The sequence below is a fragment of the Felis catus genome, chromosome B3 (genome assembly GCF_018350175.1).
Source record: "Felis catus isolate Fca126 chromosome B3, F.catus_Fca126_mat1.0, whole genome shotgun sequence".
Classification (NCBI taxonomy): Eukaryota; Metazoa; Chordata; class Mammalia; order Carnivora; family Felidae; genus Felis; species Felis catus.
This window is the reverse complement of record NC_058373.1, coordinates 126,367,842-126,387,145: the sequence shown is the minus strand read 5'-3', so window position 1 is coordinate 126,387,145 and position 19,304 is coordinate 126,367,842. Positions and strand designations below refer to the sequence as shown.

Sequence of the window (19,304 nt, the reverse complement as noted above, 5' to 3'; positions counted from 1 at the left end):
GCATTCTTATACACTAATAATGAAGCAACAGAAAGACAAATAAGGAAACTGATCCCATTCACCATTGCACCAAAAATCATAAATTACCTAGGAATAAAGCTAACCAAAGATGGAAAATATCTGTATGCTGAAAACTATAGAAAACTTATGAAGGAAATTGAAGATAGAAAGAAATGGAAAAACATTCCGTGCTCATGGGTTGGAAGAATACATATTGTTAAAATGTCAATACTACCCAAAGGAATCTACACATTCAATGCAATCCCAATTAAAATTGCACCAGCATTCTTCTCGAAGCTAGAACAAGCAATACTAAAGTTTGTATGGAACCAGAAAAGACCCTGAATAGCCAAAGTAATATTGAAGAAGACGACCAAAGTGGGAGGCATCACAACCCCAGACTTTAGCCTCTACTACAAAGCTGTAATCATCAAGACAGCATGGCATTGGCACAAAAACAGACACATACACCAAAGGAATAGAATAGAGACTCCACAATTGGACCCACAAAAGTATGGCCAACTAATCTTTGACAAAGCAGGAAAGAATATCCAATGGAAAAAAGACAGTCTCTTTAACAAATGGTGCTGGGAGATCTGGACTGCAACATGAAGAATGAAACTAGACCATTTTCTTACACCATTCACAAAAACAAACTCAGAATGGATGAAGGACCTGAATATGAGATAGGAAACCATCAAAACCCTAGAGGAGAGAGCAGGAAAAAACCTCTCGGACCACAGCCGCAGCAATTTCTTACTTGACACTTCTCCAAAGGCAAGGAAATTAAAAGCAAAAATCAACTATTGGGACCTCATCAAGATAAAAATCTTCTGCACTGCAAAGGAAACAATCAACAAAACTAAAAGGCAACCCACAAAATGAGAAGAGATATTTCTAAATGACATATCGGACAAAGGGCTAGTATCCAAAATCTATAAAGAGCTCACCAAACTCCATACCCAAAAAAACAAAGAATCCAGTGAAGAAATGGGCAGAAAACATGAAGTGACACTTTTCTAAAGAAGACATCCAGATGGCCACAGGCACATGAAAAGATGCTCAATGTCACTCCTCATCAGGGAAATACAAATCAAAACCACAATGAGATACCACCTCATGCCGGCCCGAGTGGTTAAAATGAACAAATCAGGAGACTATAGGTGCTGGCGAGGATGTGGAGAAATGGGAACACTCTTGCACTGTTGGTGGGAATACAAACTGGTGTAGCCACTCTGGAAAACAGCGTGGAGGTTCCTCAAAAAATTAAAAATAGATGTACCCTATGACCCAGCAATAGCACTGCTAGGAATTTACCCAAGGGATACAGGGGTGCTGATGCATAGGGGCACTTGTACCCCAGTATTTATAGCAGCACTCTCAACAATAGCCAAATTGTGGAAAGAGCCTAAGTGTACATCAACTGACGAATGGATAAAGATTATGTGGTTTATATATACAATGGATACTACACTTGGCAAGGAAAAAGAATGAAATATGGGCTTTTGTAGCAATGTGGATGGAACTGGAGAGTGTTATGCTAAGTGAAATAAATCAGGCAGAGAAAGACAGATACCATATGTTTTCACTCATATGTGGATCCTGAGAAACAACAGAAGACTAGGTGGAGAAGGGGCGAGTTAAAGAGGGAAGGAGGCAAAACTTAAGAGACTCTTAAATACTGAGAATAAACTGAGGGTTGATGGGAGGTGGGGGAGAAGAAAGTGGGTGATAGGCATTGAGGAGGGCACCTGTTGGGATGAGCACCGGGTGTTGTACGGAAACCAATTTGACAATAAATTTCATATTAAAAAATTAAATAAAATAAAAAATTAAAAAAAAAGAAATTTCAACATTAAGCATGTTCTTTTTCTTTGAAGATTTTTATACCACCTTGGTTCTGTATAACCCAAAACCCTCTCCCTGCCATTGAGAGTCAAGTCTGTTCATGAAATATTCAAGTAATGGCCAAAAGAGAATCTAAAGTGGCATAAGCTAGTTTCATACATGGACAGTGACTCCAATCCAGAAACCCACAACACTTATATTAACAGCTCCTACTCTTCACTTATACTCTTTGAAAAATAGATTCTAAACTATTTAATACCAAAATGGAAGACCTGAATATACATATTGATGTGTACATGTTTATCTCCCATATTATTTCTAAATTAGTACTCTATACTGCAGAACTGCTCTCCATAGTATTCAAGTTATGCTCTAACACTAAAAAGCTTCATCTGTTTTCCAAAACAGTAGAGTTCATCATCTGAATAAGTGCTACCCCCTTGTGTACCACCTTATTATACATGTCCCATCTGTTGTTCCAGCCCTTTCCCAAGGATTAGTTTGGTGAAGGCTTCAACCAGCCTCACGCAGGCAGTCTGGAAGGACTTCCCATCCGCACAACAGAGCTCCCACGTTTTCAACTCCAGGGATGAGACATTTCCAAGCATCTGACACACACACTCCTGAGCTCCCAGGAGGACAAGAGGGTCAAGGTCTTTGAAGCCACTGTTGACCAGTGAGGATGGAACCTTTAGATAAAGCCTTTTCCTTTTTGTTTCCCAGGTATTTAGAACAACAACAAAACCCACAATTGGAGAGTCTGCAGGGTGAGAAAGAGGCTCCTAGACCGCATGAAGACAGAGACCTAGAAATTCCTATGGAGTCTGGATTTCCAGCTATCTCCTCACAATGACCTAGAAATGTATGTAAGTGGTCATAGACTTTCTAGGTTGGTCAAGCCCTTGGAAGACTGACTCAGCTAATATCAAGTGAGGAAGAACCAACCAGCATGTAATCTAAGAGGTAACAAAATGGTGGATACTTGGAGCCACCATCCATGCACACCTTACCCAGCATCCCCTACCATTCATCTATGCAAACAACAAAATACTGCTCTCCATTAAAGACAGACATCTGATCAGCCCTGCCCACACCAGGGTCTTTTCATCACATTGGACAGCCAGGTAGATAGTTTTGAAGTGCATTTCCTAAGACTCCTCAGGAGATGCTACAAAATCTGACAAGAGGCACTCATAGCAGCATCCAATAATACATTCTCCACAAAACAAAAACACACCATCTTTGTGTGGTCTCCCCTTCCTTCTGGGTTTCAACTTTACTCCTGTTCCATAAGAGGACGTCCCAAATGAACTATCTGCATGGAAATCTTTGTCTCAGTTTCTTCACTCAGAACACAAACTAAGAAATCTTTTATGAGGAAACCAAATGTTGAAGACAGACCTAATGATATTCACCATACTGTATTTGTCTAGGCAGCAGTGTAAAGGCTTTAGGATGGCTTTCAAACACTGGGATAAACCCAGGATTTTCTTGTTTCTATTATGCACGGAATTCAATTAGATGGTTTTTACTATTTAACATTTGTATTTTGCAACAGATTTTCTGTACTAATTGCTAATGTTTTATTTGGACTCAACTTTCTAGAAAGTTCCATCTGTGACATTATATAGAAGGTTAAGAGAATATAATCCCAAGATCCATTTACCCCTTTTATTTTCTAATTGAAACCCCTGCAGAGGTTTGGAGAGATGGTGTGCCTAAAAGGACTGTACTTTTGTCTTCCATCCAGCTAAGTGGGGGCTGTGTGGCTGATTTCTGGCCAATGAAGTCGAAGAGTACAGGATTTCCCGTAATTATCTTTAAAGGAAGAGAATACAGGCTTCTCAGACTTCCTTGCCTTTCCTCCTGATGCTCACCGGGAAAATGGGCGCAGTGACTGGATATCCAGCAGGAATTTCAACCATGAGGGGACTTTGAAAAAGGAAGCTGAGTGTAGGAAATGAAGAAACAGATATTTGAAGAACCCATAGAATTGCCATGACAGATCTGAACTACCCTCAGATTTGTTACATAAGAAATAAACCCCACATCATTTTAAAAAGCTTATCAGTCACAAGCCACTAAAAAATAATTCTGATTTACAAACTTCCACATATAGAAATTCCAGGCAAGTGGTTCATTAAGGCATTGATTCTCACTAAGGGGGACATTGTCCCAGCAAACATATGGAAGGAAGGGCTGGAGACATTTTTGGTTGTCACAACTTGAGTGTTGCCATGAGCATCCAGTAGGTAAAGGCTAGAGATGATGTTAATCATCCTTTAATGCACAAAAGAGTCTCAGTAAGGACTGAGAATTATCTGGCCTAAAATGTCCATAGTGTCAGAATTGAGAAATTCTGCATTAGGTCAATTTACCTCCAGTTCCTTCTTCCAACTCAAACCAATTAGTCTATACAACAAGTTATCCAAATAATCTTAGAATAAATTCATCTGTTTAGCCTATTTGGGGTTATGTTTTTCTCTTCAAGTGTAGTTTTTAAGTTTTCCAAGGCCATTAAGAACATACCCTTTTTTTTTAATTTTATTTTTAGAGACAGAGACAGTGTGAGTGAGGGATGAGCAGAAAGAGGGAGACAGAAACCTAAGCAGGCCCCCACCTTTTTTTTTTTTTAACTTTAGAGACATGAAAGTAATCAAGTGGGAGTTTGAGTTTAGGCAACTGAATGAAGTACCAGATATAACCCAACTCCACTCGCTTCATTGTTTTCTTTCTATAGCTGAAGAGAAAGCTGTACGAGGTAATAGCACGTGTATGGAGTTATTCTCCCAGAAGTTCATGAGGACAAAAATATTTTCTGTTCACCTTCTTAAGAAGTATTTTCATCATAGACCATTTAGAATTTATTAACCAAAGGAATATTACAAACATTCATAATCCCAATAGACCCAAAAAAACCAACTGCCTGCAGATTATGCCTCTAGAGCTTTTCTATGCACATATATTAGTACATAAATGAGATTATGCTCTACGTACTTTTTATAACAGCCCTCCCCCAACACTCAGTAGATTGTAACTTTATCAATGGTTATCCACCTCTTTCAAAAGCCCAGTGACTACCCCCCTTTCAAAAGGGAAAAGGGGCTGAACACACTTTGAGGTGGTCTCCTTAAACCATGGGAAGTTTTCCTTACATATAAGCAAGCAACGCCGTTATTTCCATCCCGTTTGTAGCATCTTCTATTGCCTTGTGACACCATCCATTTACCTCCCTCAAACATAAAAGCATATGCACACATAATCTTCATGGGAAAATATTTCAGGTTTTGTATTTATTTCCTAGTGAAGCCTAGGAGAAGATACTTTATAATATAGGAGCAAAGCATCAAATAGAAAAAGAACCTTCCAGTGTACTAATTTAACAGTCTTCAATTTACTCTTTAAAAGAGGTGGTTTAGGATGGGAGCTGCCTCACCTTGAGAAACAGGAGGTTGGGGACACAATTTGTACTTACCACCCTGAGATACTTCTTAAAGGACAGAAAAATCACAAGGTAGAAGATCTGTAGTTTTGTGAATTAACATCATGTTCCCAAATATTTTGCATGAGCTCATTAGGGGATGATCACCACAGTAAAAGAACTTCCACCAGTTTGCTGGGCCACAATGCCCAAAGTTTGCCTTTTCCAGACTGCACAAATGAACTATGCTTTCAATGTTAGTCGATTCTGATTCTATGGGAGCTATTCATACCTCTGCAAGTGTAGATAACTGTAGAAAATTATCATGTCAACATGAAAATAGATCCTGTTTGGAAGCACCTTTCCCTCCCCCAACCCCCAAGGAAAAGATGGTTTGGATGCTTGGGCAGAAGAGAATTCAGCAAGCTTGCATTTCTCAAATCCTGTACATTCCAAACAAAGGCCTGTTGTCAGGACTGGACCCCCTCTTTCCCAGGAGAAAGCCTCCAAGCCCTTATAGTATTCTTCCTGGTAGGGTTTTATAGGTTTTTAGGCTTTGGGCTTCTCTGGACCATTCTGGTCAGTTAAGCTCACTCTAACAATGTGACCTATGGGGAAAGCCTTTTATTGCTCTGTGGATGGGCTGCTGTCATAATCCATAACCATAAGGACAGCTTTTGAGTCCTGTGAGTCTTCTAATTACAGAGCCTGATTAGAAGTCTTGGAGACCCCAACACACCTGTTTGCATTCTTTTCCATATCCCAGATCTATCTATGTGTCTGTTCTTTGGGCTTTCTTTTGAACCAGTTATAACATTGTCGTGATTCCCTTGTTAGGGAGTTAAATTTTTAAACATGTGTTCATTTTAAGTCTAAAAGTCAGGATCTTAACTTTAAGAAAATTCTTGGGGCTCCTGGGTGGCTCAGTGAAGCATCGGACTCTTGATTTCGGCTCCGGATCTCACAGTCATAAGATGGAGCCCCTTCATCAGCTCCCTGCTGAGTGTGGAGACTGCTTAAGATTTGCTCTCTTTCTTCTCCCTCTGCCCCTCACCCACACTCAAAAATAAATTTAAAAAAATTCTGAGGAACACCAAAGTTTCTTTAAATATTGAGAGCCTCTCCTAGAGTAAAAGCAAACCAATATCCCTCTACCTTACAACTTTTCTACTGGGTTAGTAGCTTAGGTTTGAGATTAAAATCTTCTCTATACCATGCAAAAGCTTGTTAGCAAGTGGAAATAAAGGAGAGGACTACTATGTGTTCAATAGCTAAGTTCTCCCTGTTAGCAGGCTCAAAAGGCTCTCAGGAGGCAGATGCAAGGAAACTCTGATGGCAGACCCAGTCCATCTTCTCTAGGCCCACGTGGCAGGGATCTAGTTCCCAGGACCCAAATTGCTGCACTGATGTTCTTTCACTGTCAAGTTTGCCAAATTCTTACACCTCATTCATGCAATTGCCATCAGGGATATATACAAATTTCCTAACCAACCGCCTATATTTAACACCTTAATTTCACTGATGGAAAACTATTTCCAACCCTCCTTAAGCTAATAAGCCTCTCTTGTGTAAATTTCCATAGAAGAGTGCTAAGTTACCACCTCTGAAGGGGTTGATCTCTGACTGGGGTGCCTCATAGGATATGCTGGTTAACCACCTGTGAATTGTGGATTCCTGAATAAGGTACTATAAACACCAACTTATCCTAAAGTGGAAGTTAGAATTAACTTGAATATACAAACATATCACACTGTTAATGCCCAAAGAGTCTTAAATTCTACACAGACAACAGCAGTGTTAGGAACAAAACAAACTCAGAGCAATCATGGTCTTTCTTTCTGGTATGCTTGGTCTTCCTTATTTCTTAATCACTAATCAAAAATTTTTGAACATCTATGTATGAATAGTATTAAGTTATGAAGTTAAAGATGATTTGGTCTCTTCAAACAGAGCAGGGAGAAAGTACTTTTGCCAAATGTCTGATGATGTAGTGACTTTATAAGTATTTTTAATTTTCACAATAACCTTGGAAGTTTCACATTATCATGTAAGAGATAAAACAAATTCAGAAAGGTAACAGATCTTGCCACACAAGGTGATGAAACCCAAACTAATCACAATGAATGGGTCTTAACCCCGGTTCTTTCCCTTAGGCATAGCCAGTCTCCCTTCCCCCTGCCACCCCCCAAATAAATTAGACTAACAAATACAAAAACATCAGTTCCTAAGCATCTTTGTAATGAAATAAAATTAACATTCAGTAAGTGACTTTGTAGGAAGCCACTGTTAAGTACCCTACATGCCTTATCTCATTTTCTCAAATATTCTAAAAGCTTTGACAGATAATATACAATCTTAGGAAAGGGAACTGCTCTTTTCACTTTCACATACTTTCTAACTAGCTGATAAATTAGTAACAAAAAAAATCCTTAGATAGGAGGGTGGGAAGGGGAAGAGGAGATTATTTCACTCAGGATTGATCTAAATGAAATTCATAAAGAAGGTTAGGCTTAGGCATTAAGTATTGAAGATTTGTATATATGAAGTAGTATGAAAGCTCAAAGAAACTCCAATGTTATTCAGAAAACGGTGAACTCATTAGCATGAATAGAGCTAGGATTTTTTAAAGGCAAAATAGATTTTCCATATATATAGAAAATACTTATTCAACAAATAATCATTGGGCATCCATTGTTCTAAGTACTAGAGATACAGCAGGGAATAAAATGCACAAAAATACCAGCCCTTCAAAGTGCTTATGAAATACCAGCGCAAATAAGTGAGGAATGAATGGACTATTCAATAAAAGTGCTGTGGAGAATTGGCTGCCAAGATGAAGCAAATATTAAATCCCTATCTCACACAGCACATTAAATTCATTTTAGGCAGATTAAGAATCTACATGATAAAATAAAACATGAAAGTTTAGAACAACTTAACATTTTCATATGGTACAGATTCACAGAAATCTCAACATAAAGTATTAACAAGAATTCATGAAAATACAGCTTTTGTATGATAAAAAATGAAGACACTACATTGTGTGTGTGTATATATCAGGAGGATCTCAGGAATTGTAGTCCTCAGAAAAATTCACAGAAGCTATCAAAAATTACTGGAGCTTCTTTAGGGTTATGTAACCCCTAAGAATAACAGGTTTAAAGGGCCTTTTTCATTAAAGACATTTATAGATCTTAGGATCCCACTATTTCAAACAGCTTTGTTAGGTGGAAACAGGTCACTATGGATCTTGATCCCCAAATAATTTCCTTTTGAATGTGCTTGACCTGTATAGGGGTTGTAGATTTCTGTGTGTAGATAGGAAGTTTGGTAATATGATCAATAAAAATAACATCCTTCAAGTTGATGGGTGGGACACGGGAACTAAAAATGGGACTCAACAGGATTTAGTGGGAAAAGAGCCTTTTGTTCTCCACTGCTCCTAGTCTCCTGCCCAAACACAATCTCTGGGATAAAGTGATCTCCATTTACCAGTAAGAGCTCTTTCTTCATTAATGGATGGTAAACCCCAACTCAATACAGGGTATCTTTTTTAAGCACATACACATCTTTTAAGTCTGGGAAGATAGAATTAGGCAGATGAATCCTAGTATTAATGTGTAGTCAATACAAATTTTGTAATTTATATACTTCTAAAGTTTAAGAGGCTTTATCCTATAAATATTAGTTGTGTTATTCCAATTTAAAATTCATAGTGGAAGTTAGAGTTCGAATTTTAAGATAAAGTTCAACCTTATTTTTAGAACAAAGAGAATTTCTGGCACCTGGGTGGCTCAGTCGGTTAAGCATCCGACTTCAGCTCAGGTCATGGTCTCAGGTTCATGGGTTCGAGCCCTGCATTGAGCTCTGTGCTGACAGCTCAGAGTCTGGAGCCTGCTTCAGATTCTGGTCTCCCTCTCTCTGCCCCTCCTCAGCTTGTGCTCACTCTTTCAAAAATAAACTTTAGAAGTTTTTAGAAGAATTTTAGATTCACCATACTATAAAGTGAATCTACCACATGCATACAAGTTATGTTCTAGTTTTTCAAAAACTCTTAGGTCACTTAGATTTACAAGAAGTTACACAGTACAGAGAACACTCATGAGACCACATCCAATTTCGCCTTATTGTTAACCCCTTACATTGATCGGGCACATTTGTCAAAGCAAGTAAACAAGAATTGACACATTATTCATGTTTCACTAGTTTATACCTAACATCCTTTTTATGTTCCAGGATCCCATCCAGGGATTACATTTAGTTATCGTGGCTCCTTAAGCACTTTTAGACTGTAATGGTTTCCCAGGTAAAACACTTTATTGACCTTAACAGTTTGAACGGTTACCCATTAGTTATTCGGTTGAACGTCCCTCAGTTGGGATTTATCGGATGTTTTTCTCATGATTTGACCAGGAGTAGGAGTTTCAGGGAAGGTCACAGAGGTAAAGGGCTGTTCTCTTCACAGACATAAAAATGACATCACTGTTGATGTTAACCTTCATCACCTGGCTGAGGTAGCATTTATCAGGTTTCTCCACTGCAAAAATCACTGTCTCTGTAGAGGTCTCCCCTGCTGCCCCCTTCTCCAAATAGTACGTTTTGGAAGAAGTCACTATGTGCAGCCCCCACTTAAGAATTTGGGAGTTATGCTCTATACATCCTTGATAAGGAAATATCTACAAAAGTCATGTGGAATTTTTCTGCATGCATTGGTCTATTCCCCTTGTTTATGTATGAATTTGATCATTTATATTATTCCCCTTTGGTCATTGGCCAGTTAGATCTTGTGCCCCTTTGACAGCGATTGGCTTGAGTGTGCACATGCACACATGTATGTATTTTAATAAGCGTATCCTTACTTTCTGGCTTAAAGTCTCCAGTCTTCTTTGTCTTAGGGCATGGCCAGCCATTACTCCAGGGACCCATGGTTTCTTTTATTGGAGAATGGCCTTATAAAGCAAGATCTGGGCATTTGAATATACTTGTCACCACCAGAGCATAAATTATTTAAGCGCTTGGAAATGTCCATCTCTTAATTCAAGCAACTACTTTATAGAGCAGTACTTACGATTGTATTAAGTATATTTATAGATGCATTTCTAAATGTTTGAAAGACCTTAGTTTAGGTGTAAATATTAAATGTTATTCAAACACTCCTTAAAAGTGATTAAGATTTAGTAGACATAGGTTGATGAAGTTTCTACACTAACTTTTAAAAGACCAAGAAAGGAGCTCCACTTAACTTTGTTTTATAAAGTTCTCAGTTGCTAAAAACCCCAAAATAGTCTTGTTTATATAATAAAAACAGAACCCTCCAAAGCACCCCAGAATACAATGCACATGACAGTCCTTTTCTCAAGTATCTCTAAAATTGCTAGATGTCAACTTAAAAAAAGACAAACGTTCTGATAGAGGAATGAGCAATGCATACGTACAGGTAATTCACAGACAGAGAACACAGAATGTCCAATAAACGTATGAAAAGATGCTTACCTTCACTAGTATGAGTTTCTTATAGATACTTTTGAAAGTTACTGTGAACTTAGTGGCTGAAAAATAACACAACTTTCCTACCTTATAGGAAGTCTGACGGGATCCCACTGGGCCATGATCAAGGTGGCAGCCAGATACATTCCTTTCTGGAGGCTGTCCTTACCTTTTCCAACTTTCAGAGGTCCCCTTCCTCCACCTTCAAAGCCAGCAACGTCCACCCAAGGCCTCCTCGTGCTACCATCCCTGTAGCTCTCTTCTGCGGTCTGGTCCACCTTTAAGTACACATGTGATTAAATGAGGTCCACCTGGATAATCCTGGCTAACCTCTTTACTCAGTGTTAGCTGATAACAACGGTAATTGCACCTGCAGGCCTCCACAATTTAATATATTCACGGGTTTTGGTGTTGAGGTCGTGGACATCTGGGGCGGGGGTCCATAGTCTGCTTACTACAATTAGTATCATGGGAATTCAATTAAAACAAGGCTCACCTGCTCTCCTAAACTGCCAAAGGGAGTGTAAAGTAATCCAACCACTTTGACTTTTGTCTTTTAACTTGAAGATACAATCGCATCTATAAAGAAACTCAAGCAAGTGGGTCAAGATGTCTATTATATTCATTATTCTGAGTAGCAGAAAAATTTAAAACAAGCTTATTTTCTCACAGGAGGAGATGGGTAATTTGTGGTGTAATCATATACCAATATATAACAATTAAAATGCATTAAGCAGATCTACATGTACATATCAACATGGATATGTCATAATCATAAAATAAACATGTAGAAGATTACATGATTTATGTTAATTGTTTAAACACACACATATGTATAGATTACTACATAAGTGGAGCCTTTTAAGAAAAATACAAAATTAAAAGCGAAAGCTGATAACGTAGGTACATAAATGAATATTTATTTACAATAAAAAAGAAATCACAGGGGCACCTGGGTGGTTCAGTCCATTAAGCATCCAACTTTGGCTCAGGTCATGATCTCATGGTTCATGGGTTTGAGCCCCTCATTGGACTCTGTGAGGACAGCTCAGAGCCTGGGGCCTGCTTCGGGTTCTGTGTCTCCCTCTCTCTCTGCCCCTCCCCTGCTCACACTCTGTCTCTATCTCAAAAAAAATAATAATAATAATTAATTAAAAATAAATAAATAAATAAATAAATAAATAAATAAGAAAAAAGATCACAACAAAATACTAGTTACTTCTTTCTGAGCTCCCTATAAGCAATTTATCAGAAATGCTTCCTGACTGCAACCTGGCTTTCCCCTCTCCTAGATCCCTCCCCAGTTCATTCAGAGAGCCAAGTTCGGGGGAAGGGGGAGTCTGGAGCTTTGTCTCATTCGCTTCAAGAAAAATCCACCTCTGCCCTCACATGTGATGTAAAAGTGTATAGACACATGAATGCCTATTGTAGCTGTAACATTTTCTTTGTCTACAATAAAAGATTTATTTTCATTTAATCATGAATGAATAAATAAAATAAACAACTATTCAAACAACTGACTCCTACTTTTCCCTCACGACAGACCTGGCATCTGAAACTCCACAGTTTCACCCCCTATCCACTATCTTCTGAGTCGAGCTCTCCCTTTTGACGGTTCTCTTTTTTGATACTACTATCTCCTGAACACCTTCATCATTATCCTAACTCCCCAACTGTTCTCCCTACTCCCATCCTCCCTCCCACCTTCGATTCTGGACAGAGCAGCCCGATGTTCTTTGAGAATATAGATCATGTTGTATCACTTCTGTCTGCAAAGCCCTTCCACGGCTTCGCATTTCACCTAGAAGAGACCAAAGTGTGGTGTGGCCTTGTTGATGCTCCAGGTGTTCGCCCTTCAAGCACTTGGTACTTGAAGCCTTCTCCTAGACAGCTGTGTGGGTTATTCCTTCGCTTACATGGGCCTTGCCTAAAATTGTTATTTATGACAGAAGCATCTCCAGACCATGGGCACCTAGGTGACTCAGTCGGTTAAGTGTCCGACTTTGGCTCAGTTCATGATCTCATAGCCCACATGGAGCTCTGTGCTGACAGCTCAGAGCCTGGAGCCTGCTTCGGATTCTGGGTCTCCCTCTCTCTCTGGCCCTCCTCCCTTCATGCTCTGTCTCTCCCTGTCTCTCAAAAATGAATAAACATTAAAAATTTTAAAAAAAGAAGCATCTCTAGACCAAACCACTTCATTCACAGCAGTTCTGCACTAGCCCCATATTTCAGTCCCGTCCTGTTTTGTTTTCTTACCAGTTATCACCACCTAACGCTCATTTAGCTTTTGATTGTATTTCTTTACCACAGAACATAAGCTACAGAGGGGCAGGGACTCCTCATTCACTGATGTAGCCAGTGCACGTAAAGAGTGCTCTGTGAATATTGATTGTGCGTGGTCCAAATGAATGAATACTCCAAGTTAGAGTAAGTATTTTAAGATTGTGAAAGGAGGAGGTTTTTGAGGAAAGAGAGCACTTCCAGATACGCAAGCAAAGTTCAAAGGGAAAAGAGAAGTGCAGTGATTTACCTGTAAGGGAGGGATGAAGACAACAGGTCACTAATCAGGCAGCAGGAGACATACTGGGAGGACGAGGGGACAAGGAAACAATGGCAGCTTGTTTTCTCAGGGGTATCAAGTTTATATGAAGAAGCAAGTCTTAAAATGTTTTTTCAAAATGTTCCAGTTCAAGATGGTACTGTAGGAGGATCCTGAACTCACCTCCTCCCAGGTGAGGAGAGTAGAAATCAACTGGGCAATGTCTCAAATGCCAAGTTACTAAGTGCATATTTATTCATTTGTTAAGGATCAATTTTGAAGATGTTTTAAAAAGACAGTTATGCAATCAGAGACATACCTTAGAAGAATTAATGCACAGTTGTGTAATAGATGAATTAAAAAGTGAAGCTGTGGGCCGCCTGGGTGGCGCAGTCGGTTAAGCGTCCGACTTCAGCCAGGTCACGATCTCGCGGTCCGTGAGTTCGAGCCCCGCGTCAGGCTCTGGGCTGATGGCTCAGAGCCTGGAGCCTGTTTCCGATTCTGTGTCTCCCTCTCTCTCTGCCCCTCCCCCGTTCATGCTCTGTCTCTCTCTGTCCCAAAAATAAATAAACGTTGAAAAAAAAATTAAAAAAAAAAAAGTGAAGCTATGAGAGTCAAAAAGTGAGTTAGCGGGGAGCCTGGATGGCTCAGTCAGTTTAGCGTCAGACTTTGGCTCTGGTCATGATCTCACAGTTTAGTTCGTGAGTTAGAGCCCTGCATGGGCTCTCTGCTCTTAGTGCAGAGCCCTCTTCGGATCCTCTGCCCCCCCACCGCCCGCCCTTCCCCTGCTCACGCTCGCTCGTGCTCTCTCTCTCTCTCTCTCAAAAATGAATAAACATTTTTAAAAAGTCAGAAGCGTTTGAATTATCTGTAGTTATGAAGAGACTCAGGAGATGCAGAGTATACATAATTAGTCACGTTAACCCTGGCTACAGGTTAAAACTCCCTTGGAAACTTTTTAACAACCCCAGGCTTGGACCATACCCTAGTTCAATTAAAGTAGAGCATCTTGTATAAGACCCATATATTAAGATTTTTTGAAACTCATCATTTGGTTCTAATATGCAGCCAGGAATGGGAATCACAACTAACAATCAGGAATTAATCTCATCAGTGAACAGTAATTCTTGAAGTGCTGGTCTTCTCAACATTAACTGGAGATTTGTTAGAAATGCAAACAGATTTCTAATTTGTTAGAATCAGAACCCACCCAGGCTACTGAAGCAGAAAATCAAGGGGTGGAGCCCAGCAGTCTATTTCTTAACAAGCCCCCCAAGTGGTTCTGATGTACCCTTGGTGTTTGAGAACCACTGGCCTAGGGTTGCCAGATGTAGCAAATAAAATTACAGTATGTCTCATGGGGCATACTTGTGCTAAAATATCATCTATTGCTTATCTGACATTCAAATTTAGTTAGCCGTCTTGTATTTTATCTGCCAATCCTAAACTACAAAACTTGCATGGCATTACCATACATATATTTTTTTTAAGCATAAATGCTTGAGGAAAAAATGGCATCATCAACCAATTACAGGATGAGCATTAATAGACCTGACTTTGTTGAGAAGATTGTGGATATGGTTATAAACTACCTGGGATTAAGTTGTCTGGGGAAATACAGGTGAAGGGGTCATATAGGCTATATTGGAAATAGGCAGATAGAAATATTTGTATTAAAAATATAATTAAGGAACTAATTATCAGAGGACAAGATACCAAAACCTTGAAGTTTAAGGAAACATCTATTTTAATAAGAGAAGAGAGATTAGGAAGCCAATGAAATGAAGAAATCATGCTATTTTTAATGTATTTACCACCAATTTCTTTGGATGATCATTTTATTGTAGAATATTAATTAAACAATATAGGCAAAGGGTACTAGTAAGCTCTTTGAAGGCAGGGACCACAGACTTCATACTGAGAAAAAATACCATACGTGCTAGCATGTTAATATACATACAGGGGTTAATCAATTAACTTTCAATTAACCTCTTTCAAGTGAATGATTGACTGGATTAATAATTTAGAATGAAATGAGAAAGAAAGTTGTCTGTGTCATTGAGCTACAGTCAAATGAAAATGGCCTATCCCAGAAGCACGCAATGACTGTTAGGTTCAAAGATGGAAATAACACAGCAGCAGGTAGTTTTGTTTCATTGTCTAAAAACATAGTGAGGAGAGGGGAAGGTTAACAGTGTGCTTACTGTTTACTAGGGCATGAAGTAACTAAAATAGCTGAACAAACAATGACACAGGATATTTGAATGGAGACCTAGTCTGAAAGGACATGAGAAAATTATAAAGCCGTCAAGCTGGAAAAACATTGATATATGAAGAGTACTTAGTGCTTTATTTCCTGAATATCCTTGTGTTTTAATGGAATATTTCTTTCTATGGTAATCAATGCATGTGGTGGAATGCTTTTTCCTTGAAAATGCAGATGTTGTACTTCCGGCCACTCAACCTCCACTGGCCTTGTGGTAGGTCATGCTATCGTTAAAAAAGGAACTGGTTGTAAAAATAAGTCTTCATCTCAATGGAAGAATTTATTGCTCCAATAAAACGAAAGGCCCCCAAGGTTTACCGACTCCACTTTACTGAAGAAAGAGAAAGTAAAGCTTGGGGATTTTTCTGCATTATATGACATTGTAGCAAACGTGGGTGGAGGTGGTGAGTAGCTGAAGATATTAAAGGAAGTTCAGCCCAAGGGGAAAAATAGCGGATGGACATTTAGGTTGTTGAAATCAAAATGAACCTCATTTGGGAAGGTGCAAGAGAGAAGTAATCGGAGTCTATTTTACTCTATAGGATCTTAGCTGGACGTTTCTACTGCTCTAGTAAATCACTTATTGAAACTGCCTCCTTGGGCAATATGTTAGTTTCCTACTGCTGTTGAAACAAATTACCGCATGCTTAGTGGCTTAAAACAATACAAATTTATTATTTTGCAGTCCTGAATGTCAAAAGTCCAAAATAGGGATTTACTGGACTAAAATCAAAGTATTGGCCTGGGTGTGTCCCTTCTGGAAGCTCTAGGGGAGAATCCAGATCCATGCTTTTACTAGTTTTTCTAGAGACTGCCTGAATTCCTTGACTCATGCTCCTTCCTCCATCTCCAAAGTCAGCAATGGCCAGTAGTGTCTTTCTCACATCAAACCGCTGAGCTGCTGAAGTGCCTGCCTCCCTCTTGTATATATAAGACCCTTGTAATTACATCAGGCTAACCTAGATGATGAGATAATCTCCCCACCTCAAGGTCCTAAACTTAAAATCACATCTGCAAAGTCTCTTTTGTCCTGTAAGATAATATGTTTATAGGTTCCTTGGGGTAGAGAATGGACATCTTTAGAGCTATTATTGTGCCTACCACAGAGAGGTAATATCTTTTTGGAATGTTATTTGAATGTGTATGTTCCACAGCAAACAGATTCATAAGAGGTTGAGCACTGTGAGACTCTCCAGGTATGAGTGAGCATTTTAAAGTGTGTCTGTGTTCTTTCTGCTTTGTGCCTCATCAGCAGTCATAAAGGTGACCATTCATATTTAGGCAGTGATATTTCTACTTACTCAAAGGGCAAGAGAGAAGCCATTTTAGTCCTTTTATAGATCTCAAGACTATTGAAAAGTCACCAAGACTAAGACCTTATTATGTCCATAAAATATATTTCACATAAAGATGCCCAGGAAGAGGTGTGTGATGGGAAGGGTAACATTTTACCTGGTCTTGTTTTATATTATCCTCACTCTTCCTGAAAAACAGGGGTAGGGGAAGTCTTGGAGAAGCAGACTGCTAAAAGAGAAATAAGAGGAAATCATCCACTTGTTGAAAGGGGATAGGATACTGGTGAAATCACTGAAGCATCATCAAGGTGGAGAGAAGGTCTGAGCACAATAATGAAACCTGGCAGGGTGCACAGTCTGTGGCAGCATGTGTCCAACAGGAAACAGGGTAATAAGACTGCAGATGAGCGCTCAGTTGGGAAGGAGAAAGTAGGCGGCATGGAAGCAGTGGAGGGGAACCAAGTACAGTTCCATGTCCTCAGCAGTTGTTAAATTAATAGATGGAATAACCAATGATGATGATCTTTTGATCAGTGAAAATGTCCAAGCTCTTGACTTGCAGAGTGTATCCAGGCACTCAGTGAGAATTAGGAGACGTGTTAATAAAAGGAGCACACATAATAGACAAGATGGGGGTCTGAAGGGGGAAAGAAACTCCGAAAGGAGAGCAATATCCATTCTGTTCATGTGGGACCCAAGAGAACAGAAGCGGCACAAAAGAAACTCAATTACAACATGAAACACATGTAGTTGTTAATAATATCATAAAAGGAAATTAAAGCAGTCAAATCAATGCTTCAAGAGGCGACTTGATAGTAAAGGCTCAGATCTTCACACACAGGGCTCTGTTTTCAAAGTAAATTCAGTTAAAACACTCATTGTAGATTATTCTGCGGGATCAGAGTGGACTGGGATAGGCAGACCAAAGGGAGAATAAAAAATGTGACATAATAGGAACATTATCAGACATAAAACAAAAACAAAAAAAAAATTTCTTTTGTCTCATTTAAAAGGCCCATGGGCAGCGGGGCAAAGTAAAATAACTGAAAAAATGTTTTTGTTCTCTGTAGAATGGAAAGGACTTGAACGTGCTTTTGTGTGAGAAGCTTTGTTAAATGTAATAATATAAATGTGCTCGGTCTTCAGTTCCACAAATGCTGACTGAGGAAGAAATGCATTTATCCCAATTAGAATCTGCAGCAGTAAGGAACCCTAAGGAAACCCTAGAAGATGCACCCAGGGACCTGAGTTCTGGACTGTCTCTGTAATTAACAAACCCTGTTTGGTTTCCATCACAAACTTTTTGGGTTTTTCATTTTATGTGTGTGTGTGTTTGGCGTATGGGATTGTGACATTTTTTAATTATGAAGTAAATTATGCAATAAACTTAATTATGCAATAAAACAAGAATCCAAGTAATACAAAACTCTTGTAAACATTCCTTTTCCATTTTCCCAAATCCCCCTATCCTATCATCCTTCCTCAAAGTAAACGTTCATAAGAATTTAGTGTTTCCTTTCAGATAACTGCATATTTATATGAAATATATATATAAATATTTAGGATGATTTTTAGTGAACTTACGCATATTGTTCTACTTTCATTTTATTGACTAATATGTATTAAATACCTTTTCGTCTCTCTGTCTTAAATCTTCCATAGTACTCCACAAAACCATAATCCATTTAACTATTCCTCTATGGGTAGACATTATTTAGGTTTTTCTAGTATTTTGTTATTATACAAAAAAATTCTTGCTATGAATGTTTCTTTATATGCACACACATATAACACATTTATTTTTTTCTTAACCAGGCAAATTCCTAGAAGTAGAGTTGTTGAGGTGCCTCACCAGGCAAATTCCTAGAAGTAGAGTTGTTGAGGTGCCAGGGTGGCTCAGTCAGTTAAGTGTCCCATTTCAGCTCAGGTCATGATCTCGCAGTTTGTGAGTTCGAACCCCACATTGGGCTCTGTGCTGACAGCTCAGAACCTGGAGCCTGCTTCAGATTCTGTCTCTCCCTCTCTCTGCCCCTACCCTGCTCTGTCTCTCTCCATCTCTGTCTCTAAAAAAATAAATAAACACGAAAAAAAAATTTTTTTAGAAGTAGTTGTTATGTCAAAGGGTATGTGCATTTTCTTCTCCATCAAAAACAAGTTTCTCAAATCATTTTCCAAAATAACAGTAGCTGTTTATATTTTTGCCAAAAGAGAATGTGCATGACTGTCCATCTAAGTCCTTATGAACACTGAATATCATCAATGATTTAAAATTTTCAAGCATATTACTAAAGACAGCAAGGTGTTTATAAATTTCCTTACAATAAACAACATAAGAAAATATTCAAATATAATGGGTAAAAAATGGTTTATCATTGGAGTCTTAATTCGTAATTATACATAATTATTAATGAGGTTTGATATCTTTTCAAATGTTCGTTGACAATTTGC

At 38.8% G+C, this 19,304-nt stretch overlaps 1 long non-coding RNA gene across 5 annotated transcripts in view; it reads right to left on the bottom strand.

Moving 5' to 3' along the window:
• The window catches only part of LOC123386161, a 1,074,166-nt gene that overhangs the window by 966,394 nt on the left and 88,468 nt on the right, over nt 1-19,304 (bottom strand). For all 5 annotated transcript variants that reach the window (XR_006599871.1, XR_006599870.1, XR_006599869.1 and 2 more), the window contains exon 2: nt 10,926-11,034. This is a non-coding gene — a long non-coding RNA (uncharacterized LOC123386161). The remainder of the gene's footprint in view (nt 1-10,925; nt 11,035-19,304) is intronic.